Source organism: Chiloscyllium punctatum, chromosome 47 (genome assembly GCF_047496795.1).
Source record: "Chiloscyllium punctatum isolate Juve2018m chromosome 47, sChiPun1.3, whole genome shotgun sequence".
Classification (NCBI taxonomy): Eukaryota; Metazoa; Chordata; class Chondrichthyes; order Orectolobiformes; family Hemiscylliidae; genus Chiloscyllium; species Chiloscyllium punctatum.
The window spans coordinates 20,811,444-20,825,281 of NC_092785.1; positions in this window are offsets into that span (position 1 = coordinate 20,811,444).

Genomic DNA, 13,838 nt, shown 5'->3' on the forward strand with positions numbered 1-13,838 from the left:
TACAATACCTCATACTTTACGATTGTCAGTACTGGTGTGATTCATAAACTTTAATACGTATTCTTTCTTTCGCTATGTACCGCCAGCTTCTCAGATCTTGGTGCTGAGAAACATGGCATTGCTATCAAGACAGCGTTCCTGATGAAGGGCTGATGCCTGAAATGTCGATTCTCCTGCTCCTGAGATGCTGCCTGACCTGCTGTGCTTTTCCAGCACCACACTCTGGACCCCATCTCCCTTCAGGCCCTGCCCAACCTTCCCCTTCAGGCCACGCCTTCCTCCTCAGACCCCGCCCAACCTTCCCCTTCAGGCCACGCCTTCCTCCTCAGACCCCGCCCAACCTTCCCCTTCAGGCCACGCCTTCCTCCTCAGACCCCACCCAACCTTCCCCTTCAGGCCACGCCTTCCTCCTCAGGCCCTGCCCAACCTTCCCATTCAGGCCACGCCTTCCTCCTCAGACCCCGCCCAACCCTCCCCTTCAGGCCGCGCCTTCCTCCTCAGGCCCCACCCAACGCTCCCCTTCAGGCCACGCCTTCCTCCTCTGGCCCTACCCAACCCTCCATCTAGGCCACGCCTTCATCCTCAGGCTCCACCCAACCCCCCCCCACAGGCCCCGCCCAATGCACTCCACTCAGACCCTGCTCAACCATTCCTCCCATTCCTGATGAAGGGCTGATGCCCAAAACATCAATTCTCTTGCTCCTTGGATGCTGTCTGACCTGCTGTGCTTTACCAGCACCACATTTTCGGCTCTGATCTGCAGTCCTCACTTTCGCTTAATTGCTCTCAAGACAAGCCAGTCAGTGAAAGAGTTGTACCTCCCATTAAACACCTTAAATGGCAATTCTGTCGCCTCACTGCTGCGTCTCATAGAGAACTGCAAGAGTCTGTAGCAGATTGAGAAAGTGTTTATGAGCCTCTTTCGTATTAGAAATCAAATCGCGATTGGATTCAATATTCTTTTGTATCAATGACCGAATGCTAACCCCACTCTCCCTGTTAGTAATACCCCATTTCCCACCTCTTTTTAATTTCTGCTTATTGCGTTTCAGATTATGGGGAAGTAAGTTCACTCCAAATGGAGAAAGACTCTTGGGAGTCTTTGCAGGAACTCCGAACTGGGCTGAGAGTGAACGTGTGATTACTGGAAGTTATAAACATCGGTGCTATCATCATGTGAACCAGCCCTCCCCCCAGCTGACTCTTCGGCCCCGTGCTCCAGATTGAATTCCTATTGGCCATTTCCCGCCCAAGCTAAGTGGACGTATCATTGTGAGCTCAGAGACTGACCACAGGCTCACGAGATATCATAAGACCAGAAGACAATAGGCCATTCAGCCCATCAAGTCTGTTCCACCGTTCAATCATGAATGTTAAGCTTCTCAACCCCAATCTCCCACTTTCTCCGCGTATACTTTGATCCCCTTGACAATCAAGAACCTAGCTATCTCAGGCTTAAATATACTCAACGGCCTGGTCTCCAAATCCTTCTGTGACAATTAACTCCATAGATTCGGCATTCTGAAGAGGTTTATCCTTAGCTCTAGTCTAAACTTTACTCGAAGGCTATGCTCATAGGTCCTACTCTCTCTTACCGATGGAAACATCTTCCCAAAAGGTACTCTGTTCAGGCCATTCTGTACTCTTAGTTTCAATTAGACCTCTCCCCGCCCCCCCCCCCCCCATCATCCTTCTAAACTGCACCAAGTCTCGACCCAGAGTCCTCAAACGTTCCTCATATGTTAAGGTTTTCATTCCTGGGACCATTCTCGTGAATATCCGCTGTACATCCTTCCTGAAGTATCTTAGAATCCCTACAGTGTGGAAACAGGCCCTACAGCCCAACAAGTCCACACCAACCCTCTGAAGAATAACCCACCCAGACCAAATGCTCTACATTTACCCTTGACTAATGCACCTACCCTGAACACTATGGGCAATTTAGATTAGTTTAGATTACTTACAGTGTGGAAACAGGCCCTTCGGCCCAACAAGTCCACACCGACACACCGAAGCGCAACCCACCCAGGCCCATTCTCCTACATTTACCCCTTCATCTAACACTATGGGCAATTTACCATGGCCAATTCACCTAGCCTGCACATCTTTGGATTGTGGGAGGAAACTGGAGCACCCGGAGGAAACCCACGCAGACACGGGGAGAACGTGCAAACTCCACACAGACAGTCGCCCGAGGCTGGGCTCGAAGCAGGGTCTCTGGCACTGGAAGGCAGCAATGCTGACCACTGAGCCACCGTGCTGCCCCAAAACTGCGCACAATACTCCGATACTATGGTCTTATCAGAGTTTATAGAGTTTCAAAAGTACATCCGTGCTTTTATATTCAAGTCCTCTCAAAATAAATGCCAACACTGCATTTGCCTTCCTAACTACGGACTCAACCTGATAGACCTCCCCCTCCCCAGGCCTCTCGGTGTGGTTTCTGTAGGATACCCGGCCATCAATGTTCTGCCATTTCCAATTGCTATACCATCACTGATGGAATATTCTCTTCTTGAAAAGCAAGTAATCCTGCAAATATTTTAATAATTAATGCAGAAGAGGGAGAAGATCATTGATCATTCACATCACGGTTGTATGTAACAAATAGGGAAAACGGTGTCACTCTGTAAGAGTTAGCCTCAGTGGGAACAAACACAGACAGGAAGGAGCCAGAGTGTGGCTCAAGATGGAATGGGACACTGACAGTTACACTCAGTATTCCTGGGTCTTTGGGGTAGATTACTCTGGGCTCCTGCTCAGTGCCAGTGCCCAGTAACCCTGCTGGGGGCGGGGGGAGGGGAGGGGAGTGAATCCATGTAGGTGCTGCATACCGGTGCCTCAGTGTTTAACACTGCTACCTCACAGCATCAGGGATCTTGCTTCAATCCCAGCCTCAGACAACTGCCGATGTGGAGTATGCACATTCTCTCTGTGTCTATGTGGGTTTCCTCGCACAGTCCAAAGATGGGCAAGTTAGATGGACTGGCCATGATAAATTGCTCAGGATGTCCAGGCGAGGTGGGTTAGCCATGGGGAATGCAAGGTTACAGCGATTGGGTAGAGGGAGGTGGGGAGGGGGGGGGGGAGTGGCGGGAGGGCAGGATGGGGATAGATGCTCTTCAGAGGGTCGGTATGGACTCAATGGGCCGAATGGCCTGTGCCCACGCTTTGTAGGGAATTCTATGAGTGAAAAGGAGGCTGGGTTTCGCAGCTGAGATCCTCTGCCCGATAGCCTTCCCTCAGAGGTTTCTGGGCTTGTGTTTTCCTGTAATCTGACTCCACAATCCAATAGTTCCAGGGAGAGAGAAGTGAGGGGAGAGCCCATAAATGGACCAGTGAACACAACACCCTGGGTTCTGGTGGAACTGCACAAACTAACAGTCTCCTCAGGAGTGTGCTGGGCGCTAACTCTCACTCAGTGACACCACTTTCCTATTTGTTACATATAACCGTGATGCGAATGATCAAAGATCTTTTCACTCTCCCTGCATTAATTATTGAAGGGTTTGCAGAATTACTTGCTTTTGAAGAAGAGAATAGTCCAACAGTGATAATACAGCAACTGGAGACGACAGCCTTTGGAAGCATTTATGAAAACCAAACGTTGAAATCAAACCTTCTAGTCACACATTTGGTGGAAAGATTGTCGGATTTCTTCCTCTGTCACACCGTATGCTGATCCGGCTCCAGGCACCGGTGTAGACAGGCAGCAAGCCAGTGACAGACAGGTTGAAGACATTGCAGGGACACTGACCCTTCAGTGATGACCTTATCTATTCCTGGAGCATTGACTTTATTTTCAGAGAGTCACTGTCATAGAGTCATAGAGTCGGAGAGATGTACAGCATGGAAGCAGACCCATCGGTCCACCTCATCCATGCCGACCAGATATTTCAAGCCAATCTAGTCCCACCTGCCAGCACACGGCCCATATCCCTCCAAACCCTTCCTATTCATATACCCAAACAAATGCCTCTTAAATGCTGCAATTGTACCAGCCTCCACCACATCCTCTGGCAGCTCATTCCATACCCGTACCACTCTCTGGGTGAAAAGGTTGCCCCTTAGGTCTCTATTATATCTTTCCCCTCTCACCTTAAACCTATGCCCTCTAGCTCTGGACTCCCCGACCCCAGGGAAAAGACTTTGTCTATTTATCCTATCCATGCCTCTCATAATTTTGTAAATTTCTAGAAGGTCACCCCTCAGCCTCTGACGCTCCAGGGAAAATAGCCCCAGCCTGTTCAGCCTCTCCTTTTAGCTCAAATCCTCCAACCCTTTGGATTCACTCATTCACGGACATGCATCAGAAACAGAACATAGAACACGACAGCGCAGTACAGACCCTTCGGCCCTCAATGTTGCGCTGACCCGTGGAACCAATCTGAAGCCCATCTAATCTACACTATTCCATTTTCATCCATATGTTTATCCAATGACCATTTAAAGTTGGCGAGTCTACTACTGTTGCAGGCAGAACGTTCCACACGCCTATGACTCTCTGAGTAAAGAAACCACTTCTGACATCTATTCTATATCTATCAGCCCTCAGTCTAAAGCTTTGTCCTCTCGTGCTAGCCATCACCATCTAAGGAAAAAGGCTCTCACTGTCCAACCTATCTACCTCTCCGATTATCTTGTATGTCACCTCTCAAACTTCTTCTCTCTAATGAAAACAGCCTCAAGTTCCTCAGCCTTTCCTCATTAGACCTTCCCTCCCTACCAGGCAACATCCTAGTAAATCTCCTCTGAACCCTTTCCACAGATTTCACATCCTTCCTCTCATGCAGTGACCAGAACTGTGTGCAATTCTCCAAGTGCGGCCGCACCAGAGTTTTTTTACAGCTCCAGCATGACCTCATGGCTCTCAAACTCAATCCCTCTACCAATAAAAGCTAACACACTGTGTGCCTTCTTAACAACCCTTCAACCTAGGTGTCAACTTTCAAGGATCTATGTATATAGACACCGAGATCTCTCTGCTCATCTACTCTACCAAGAATCTTACCATTAGCCCAGTACTCTGCATTTCTGTTACTCCTTCCAAAGTGAATCACCTCACACTTGTCCACATTAAACTCCATTTGCCACCTCTCAGTCCAGCTCTGCAGCTTATCTATGTCCCTTTCTAAACTGCAACAGCCTTTGGCATTATCCACAACTCCAGCGACCTTAGTGTCATCTGCAAATTTATTAACGCATTCTTCTATGCCCTCATCCAGGTCACTTATAAAAATGACAAACAGCAGTGGACCCAAAACAGGTCTTTGCAGGGCACCACTAGTAACTGACCTCTAGGATGAATATTTCCCATCAAATTCCACCCTCTGTCTTCTTTCAGCTAGCCAGTGTCTGATCCAAACCACTAAATTACCCTCAATCCCATCCCTCTGGAATTTGGGCAATAGTCTATCGTGGGGAACGTTATAAACGCTTTACTGAAATCCATATACACCACATCTACCGCTCTCCCCTCATCCACCTGTTTGGTCACCTTCTCAAAGAACATAATAAGGTTTGTGAGACATGACCTATCCTTCACAAAATTGTGTTGACTATCCCTAAACAACTTATTCTCTTCTAGATGAAGTTAAATCCTATCTTTTATAATCCTTTCCAACACTTTCCCCACCACCGAAGTAATGCTCACTGGTCTATAATTACCAGGATTGTCTCTATTCCTCTTCTTGACCAAGGGAACAACATTTGCTATCCTCCAGTCTTCTGGCACTATTCATTATAGACAATGATGACATAAAGATCAAAGACAAAGACTTTGCAGAGCTTCCCGGAGAATCCTAGGATAAATCCCATCGAGCCCAGGGGACTTATTTATTTTCACACTTTCCAGAATTGCTCACACCTCCTGCTTGTGAATGTCAATCCCTTCTAGTCTAGCAGCCTGTATCTCAGAATTCTCCTCGACAACATTGTCTTTTTCCAGGGTGAATACTGATAAAAAGTATTAATTTAGTCCTTCCCCATCTCTTCTGACTCCGCGCACAACTTCTCCACTACTGCCCTTGATTGGCCCTGATCTTACTTTCATCATTTTTTTTAAATTCCTGATATACCAAAAGAAGGCCTTAGGGTTTTCCTTGATCCTATCCTCCAAACATTTCTCATGTCCCCTCCTGGCTGTTCCTAACTCTCTCTTGGTCTTTCCTGGCTAAGTTGTAACTCTCAAGTGCCCTAACTGAGCCATCACATCTCATCCTAACATTAGTCTTCTTCTTCCTCTTGACAAGAGATTCAATTCTTTAGTAAACCATGGCTCCCGTGCTCGACTGCTCCCTCCATGCCTGACAGGTATGTACTTATCAAGGATCTGCAGAAGCTGTTCCTTGAATAAGCTCCACATTTCAATTGTGCCCATCCTCTGCAGTTTCCTTCCCCATCCAACAAATCAAACACCTGGCTGTTTTCATTACCCAGTACCAAATCCAATGAGTCTTTGCCCCTTGTTGGCCTGTGTTCATATTGTGTCAGGAAATCCTACTGCACACAGTGGACAAAAACTGACTCATCTAAAGTACTCAAACTATCGTATTCCCAGTCAATACTTGGAAGTTAAAGCCCCCCATAACAACTACTCTGTCACTCTCACTCCCATTGAGGATCATCTTCACAATCCTATCCTCTGGAACTATTCAGAGGCCTATAGCAAACTCCCAAAAGCGTGACCTCTCCTTTCCTGTTTCTAACCTCAGCCCATTCTACCTCAGGAGACGAGTCCTCAAATGTCCTTTCTGCAACCATACTGCTGTCCTTGATTAACAATGCCATCGTCCCCCATCTCCACCCCCCACCCCCCCACACCCCCCACCCCACCACCTTTACCATTTTCTCTGTTCTTATTGAAACATTTAAATCCCGGAATCTAATAACCATTCCTGTCCCTGCCAACCCATGTCATCGGGTCATAGAGATGAACAGCACAGAAACAGACCCTTCAGTCCAACCTGTCCATGCCGACCAGATATCCCAACCCAATCGAGTTCCACCTGCCAGCACCTGGCCCATATCCCTCCAAACCCTTCCTATTCATATACCCATCCAAATGCTTCTTAAATGTTGCAATTGTACCAGCCTCCACCACTTCCTCTGGCAGCTCATTCCATGCATGTACCACCCTCTGTGTAAAAGAGTTGCCCCTTAGATTTCTTTTATATCTTTCCCCTCTTACCCCAAACCTATGCCCTCTAGTTCTGGACTAGTAAAGACTTTATCTATTTATCCTATCCATGCCCCTCATAATTTTGTAAATTTCTATAAGGTCACCCCTCAGCCTCCAATGTCCCAGGGAAAACAGCCCTGGTCTGTTCAGCCTCTCCCTATAGCTCAAATCCTCCAACCCTGGCAACATCTTTGTAAATCTTTTCTGAACCCTTTCAAGTTTCACAACATCTTTCCAATAGGAAGGAGACCAGAATTGCACACAATATTCCAACTGTGGCCTAACCAATGTCCTGTACAGCCACAATATGACCTCCCAGCTCCTATACTCAACACTCTGACCAATAAAGGAAAGCATACCAAACGCCTTCTTCACTATCCTATCTACCTGCGACTCCACTTTCAAGGAGCTATGAACCTGCACTCCAAGGTCTCTTTGTTCAGCAACACTCCCAATGACCTTACCATTAAGTGTATAAGTCCTGCTGAGATTTGCTTTCCCAAAATGCAGCACCTTGCATTTATCTGAATTAAACTCCATCTGCCACTTCTCAGCCCATTGGCCCATCTGGTCAAGATCCTGTTGTAATCTGAGGTAACCCTCTTCGTTGTCCACTACACCTCCAATGTAGGTTTCATCAAACTGCAAACTTACTAACTGTACCTCTTATGCTCACATCCAAATCATTTCTCTGAAGTGGCAACAACATCGAAATCCCAGGTACCAATGCATGCTGCAAGTTCACCCACCTTATTCCAGATGCTCCTGGCGTGATAGTAGACACACTTCATACCAGCTTCTTACTTGCCAGTGCCCTGTGTGCGACCTTGAAATCTTATTTCTGACCTGACTACTCTCAGCCTCCTATATACTCGACCTACAATTTAGGTTCCCATCCCCCTGTTAAATTTGTTTAAACCCACCCGAAGACCATTGGCAAATTCTACCACCTCCCCTCCCCAGGATATTGGTACCTCTCTGGTTCAGGTGAAGACTATCCTGTTTGCAGAGGTCCCACCTACCCCAGAAAGAGCCCAAATTATCCAAGAATCCAAAACCCTCCCTCCTGCACCATCACTGTAGCCACATGTTCAACTCCTCTCTTTCCCTATTCTTCCCTTCACTAACACGTGACATATGCAACAAACCAGGGATAATAAATCTGTTTGTTCTAGCTCTAAGCTTCCACCCTAGCTTCCTGAATTTCTGCCTTAAATCCCCATCACTCTTCCTACCTATGTTTTTGGTGTCTAAATTGACCATGACTTGGGACTGCTCCCCCTCCCCCCTCAAGGATCCTGAAAACACGATCATAGACATCACGAACCCTGGTGCCTGGGAGACAACATACCAACCGTGAGTCTCTCTCATTCCCACAGAACCTCCTATCTGTTCCTCTAACTATGGAGTCCCCAATGACAAATTCTCTGCTCCTCTTCCCCTTAACTTCTGAACAACAGGGACAGACTCTGTGCCAGAGACCTGTCACCCTATTCCTTACCCCTGGTAAGTCCCAACCCCCAACAATATCCAAAACGGTATACATATTGTTGAGGGGAACAGCCACAGGGGATCCCTGCACTGCCTGCTGGTTCCCTTTTTGTCCTCTGACTGTAACCCATCTGCCTTCTTCTTTTACCTGAGGTGTCGCTACCTCCCTGTAACTCCTCTCAATAACCCCCTCTGCCTCCCGAATGACCCGAAGTTCATCCAGCTCCAGCTCCTGTTCCCTAGTGCGGTTTTCGAGGAGCTGGAGTTGGGTGCATTTCCTGCAGATGCAGTCAGCAGGGACACTAGTGGTGACCCTTACATCCCACATTCTGCAGGAGGAACATTCCACTGCCTGAACCTCCATCCCCACTCGATTAAATTCCCAACAAGACTACTGAAAATCTAAAAAAAAACTAGTCACCTGACCAATCTGGTGCACAGAATCTTTTTGTTTGGTTAGGGGAAAAGGAGGAGGAGGACGTGTGGGAGACATGTAATGTTTTGGGTAAAGCAACCACCCAAATATGAAGCCTCACCTATCCAGCAAGCCCGTGTCTGCTCCTGCTCTGAGTGTGTTCTGCCTATACACGAGGTAAGCTTTTATATACTTTAAATTTACCTTCGCATTGGGCCTCTGGTCACTCCTCCCACTCCAACCGCCACCAAACTGAAGAACAGTGAACCCCGGCTTCACTGGTTCGGCCGCATTTATTGCCCCATCCCTAATTACCCAGAGGACAGTTGAGAGTCAAGGCAAAGAGTTAAGTGGTGGCAGGGTGGCTCAGTGGTTAGCACTGCTGCCTCACAGTGCCAGGGACCCAAGTTCGATTCCAGCCTTGGACAGACTGTCAGTGAAGAATTTGCACATTCTCAACCCCCACCCACCCGCCACCCCCTCCATGTCTGTGTGTGTTGCCTATGGTTTCCATCCACAATCCACATAGATGCAGGTTGGGTGAATTGGCCATGCTAATTCAGGGGTATGTAGGTTAGGCTTGTTGGTCAAGGGTAAATGTACGGCAACACGGTCGGGAATGGGTCTGCGTGGGTTACTCTCGGAGGGTTAGTGTGGACCTTTTGGGACAAAAGGCCTGTCTCTACACCGTATGGAATCTATGATTCACATTTCTGTGGATCTGGAGTCATGTCTAGGGCAGACCAGGTTAGGATGGCAGTTTCCTTTCCTCGTGAAGCAGATGGGTCTTTCCAACAATTGGCAATTGTTTCACGATCAACACAAGACTCTTAATTTTGCTGAATTTGAAATCCACCGTCAAAGGATTCGAACCCAGCTCCCAGAAGATTCCGGGTCTCTGGATTCCGGGTCAATCATGCCCCATATTCCAAGAATGAATGAAACATCGTGGTCCATGTGTGTATCAAGGACACAGGTGGGACAATGAAAGAGCTTCTGCTGAGGGAATGGGGACATTTCGGATGAAAGTAAAACTCAATTGCAAATCGAATAGACTGTGCACTGTTGCCAGAGCAATGATGAAATTGGCATTGTAGAACTAGTGTAGTCTAGTGTCTGGAGTTCAGCCTGACAGCATCATTAAAACAAAGAACAAAGAAAATTTACAGCCCAGGAACAAGCCCTTCAGCTCTCCAAGCCTGAGCCTATTCAAATGTACTGTCTAAACCTATTGCCCAGTTCCCAAAGGATCTGTATCCCTCTCCTCCCCACCTACACACGCATCTGTCCAGATGCATCTTAAATGAATCTACTGTGCCTGCCTCTACTACATCTGCTGGCAACGCGTTCCAGACACCCACCACCCTATGTGGAAAGTACTTTCCACATGTATCCCCCTTAAACTTTTCACCTCTCACCTTGACCTCTCATTATTGAATCCCTCACCCTGGGAAAAAGCATATCTTGATCCATTCTTTCTATACCTTCCAGGATTTTGTAGACCTCAATCAGGTTCCCCCCGCCCCTCCTAAATCTCCTTTTTCCTAATGAAAATAATCCTAATCTACATAACCTTTCTTCATAGCCAGCACCTTCCATACCAGGCAACATCCTTGTAAACCTTCTCTGCACCCTCTCCAAAGTGTCCACATCCTTTTGGTAAGTGGCGAACAGAACTGTACACAGTGTTCTAAATGTGGCTGAACCAACATTGGGTACAATTTGAACATGACCTGCCAGCTCTTACACTCAATACCCCGTCTGATGAAGGCAAGCATACTATATGCCTTTTTGACCACTCTATCCACCTATGCAGCCACCTTCAGGGCACAATGGACGAGAACTCTCAGATCTCTCTGCTCACCAACCTTTCCCAAGGCTCTTCCGTTTACAGTATTGTTGGCTCTAGAATTAGATTTCCCAAAATGCATCACCTCACACTTGCCTGAATCGAACTCCATCTGCCACTTTTCCACCCAACTCTTTCGATATTCTCCTGTATTCTTTGACATCCCTTATGCTTTCTGCTACTCCACCAATCTTTGTGTCATCTGCAAACTTACTGATCAGACCAACAATTCCCTCTTCCAGACCATTGATGTATCAGGGTGAGAAAGGTGTACTGTAGGCCTAGGTTTCACCTTTACTGAAGGAGGCTGACAGAGGAACCTCCCTCACCGCCATGTTGGGCCCACTTTACCCATTTTGAGCTCTTCTTACTCGTGTTAGGCTGTTTACCTGTGTCAGGCTCCCTTTTCCCTCCTCCCTAACCCCCCCTCCCCTTACCCTCTCTTCTTTCCTTCTTTCCTTCTTCCTCTTCTCCATCTCCTTTCTCCCCTTTGAATCTCTGGAGTGTGGAAACAGGCCTTCAGCCCAATAAGTCCACACTGACCCTCTGAAGAGTAACCCACCCAGACCCACTCCCTTCCCCTCTTATCCTCCATTTACCCCTAACCTGCACATCTTTGGACTGTGGGAGGAAACTAGAGCACCCAGAGGAAACCTATGCAGGCACGGGGAGAATCTGCAAACTCCACTCAGACAGTTGCCAGAGACTGGAATTGAACCTGCGTCCCTGGCACTGGGAGGCAGCATTCCGAACCACTCAGCCACATGCCACTCTCGCCCCCCTCTCCTCCACTGTCCGAACCCCTCTCTTTGTAGGGTTCAGTCTCAGGATCTCCAGTGACTGTGACCTACAGAGTTTAATGACCCCGAGCCCAGTCCCAGGCAATGAATGAGTCCTCAAATGTTTGTCTAAAAACATTCAGGAAGTTCCATGCAGAAACCGTCTTCAATGTTTTCTCTGTCTTTACTCAACAGGAAATTATTACCTTGGAAGCAGCTGAATATGAACTAAAAAAACACCCTGGAAAATCTCGGCATGTTTGGCCATATCTGTGGAGAGGAATTGATAAATAGTTTTATTCTTCATTCACAGGATTCATCTTTGGCCAAGCCTGCATTTATTGTCCATCCCTAAATGGGCTTTGGCCAGGAGGACAGTTAAGAGGTCACCACATCGCGGGGAATTGGTGATACCTGAAGGTCAGATCAGGTAGATGTTACACACACGCACACAGACAGACAGACACAGCATGATCTCCCTCTGCGGGGCAGTGTAAGTATTACACACACACACACACACACACACGTCTTTGAAACATTGTCACAGTATCCACATCTACTCATTTCACTGACCATTCACTCCCCAAATATGCAAATCACACTAAATGCCTCGCGTGTTTTTTTTAATCATTCTCCTCTGCCTCTCTCTCGCAAACATGTGTCAGTGATAGCAATGTGTTCATTTGTGCTTCAAATCTGAGTTGCTCCACAGATTTCTAGCATTAACTCAATGTTGTCCAACTGTGGCAAACTCCCTTGTTCGTTAACTGGTGAATAATGTGTGTTCCTTCTTCACACACTTGCTGCCTCTTCAAATTTTGCCTGTTCATCTCCATGGTGCCTCACAGCACCAGAGACCCAGGTTCGATTCCAGCCTTGGGTGACTGTCTGTGTGGAATTTACACATTCTCCCCACGTCTGCGTGGGTTTCCCCCGGAGCTCCGGTTTCTTCTCACAGTCCAAAGATGTGCAAGTTATGTGAATTGGTCATGTTAAATTGCCCATAGAGTTAGGTGCATTAGTTGAGGTGAATGGGTCTGGGTGGGCTACTCTTCGGAGGGTTGGTGTGGACTAGTTGGGCCGAAGGGCCTGTTTCCACACTGTAAGTAATCTAATCTAATTTGATCTCCCCTTCCTGATCATTCTCTCTAGAATCCTAACCCCTTTCCTTATCAGGTCAGTTTAAACCCTCCCTAAGAGACTAACAAACCTCCCTGAAAGAACACTGCCCCCATTCCAGTTCAGGTATAACCAGTCCCTCTTATACACCTCCCACTGCCTCCAAAAACAGTCCCAATGTCCCAGAAAAATCTAAAGCTGTCCCACCTGCACCATCTCTTCAGCCACACGCTCCTCTGGGTGAAGCTGTTATTCCTATATTCACTCGCTTGGCACAAGAAATATCTTTTGGATCTGGGTCTTTTCATATAAGTCCCCAAAATGCTGCCTGCGGGACATCATTCCTTTTTTCTACCTGTGTCGCTGGTACCAAAACGTACCACGATCTCTTGTCTGTTCACCCTCTCGCCTTTCAGGATGTCCTAACTGCAGAGATGACACCGCATCCTCTGTTCCCCTTACCATTAAATCCCCCCCACTCCTCCCCCCACCACAGTCCTGCCAGTCTTCACCCTCCCCTCTCCCATGCCACTCTCGCCCCCCTCTCCTCCACTGTCCGAACCCCTCTCTTTTCCCAGCAAACCCACCCATGGGCACTGTGGAGTTGGGTCCCAACGCTTTCCCCTGCATCGTCATCTCCTCACTCAGCATCCAAAACGGAATGTCTGTTTGGAAGGGAAGTGGTCAGAGGGGAGTCATGCCCCGCATCTTCCTATACCCTATCTGGTGGTCCGTTATGCCCTGTTCAATCTGCACCTGCTCTCCATGACAGACTGTTCCACGGTGAATTCACCCACAGCCCCAGCTCAGAAATGAGGTTCACCAGGAGTTGCAACCGAACACACTTCCTGCACTCGTGGGCACCAGGGACAACTGAAGCTTCCATGACTGAGCACAGGGAAAGCATGTCACACAGGTGAACTCAACTGCCTTCACTTCCTTTAAACCCCTTAGTTACCCAATTTGTTTTTGCATACACAACACACACACACATCGCAACCGCAT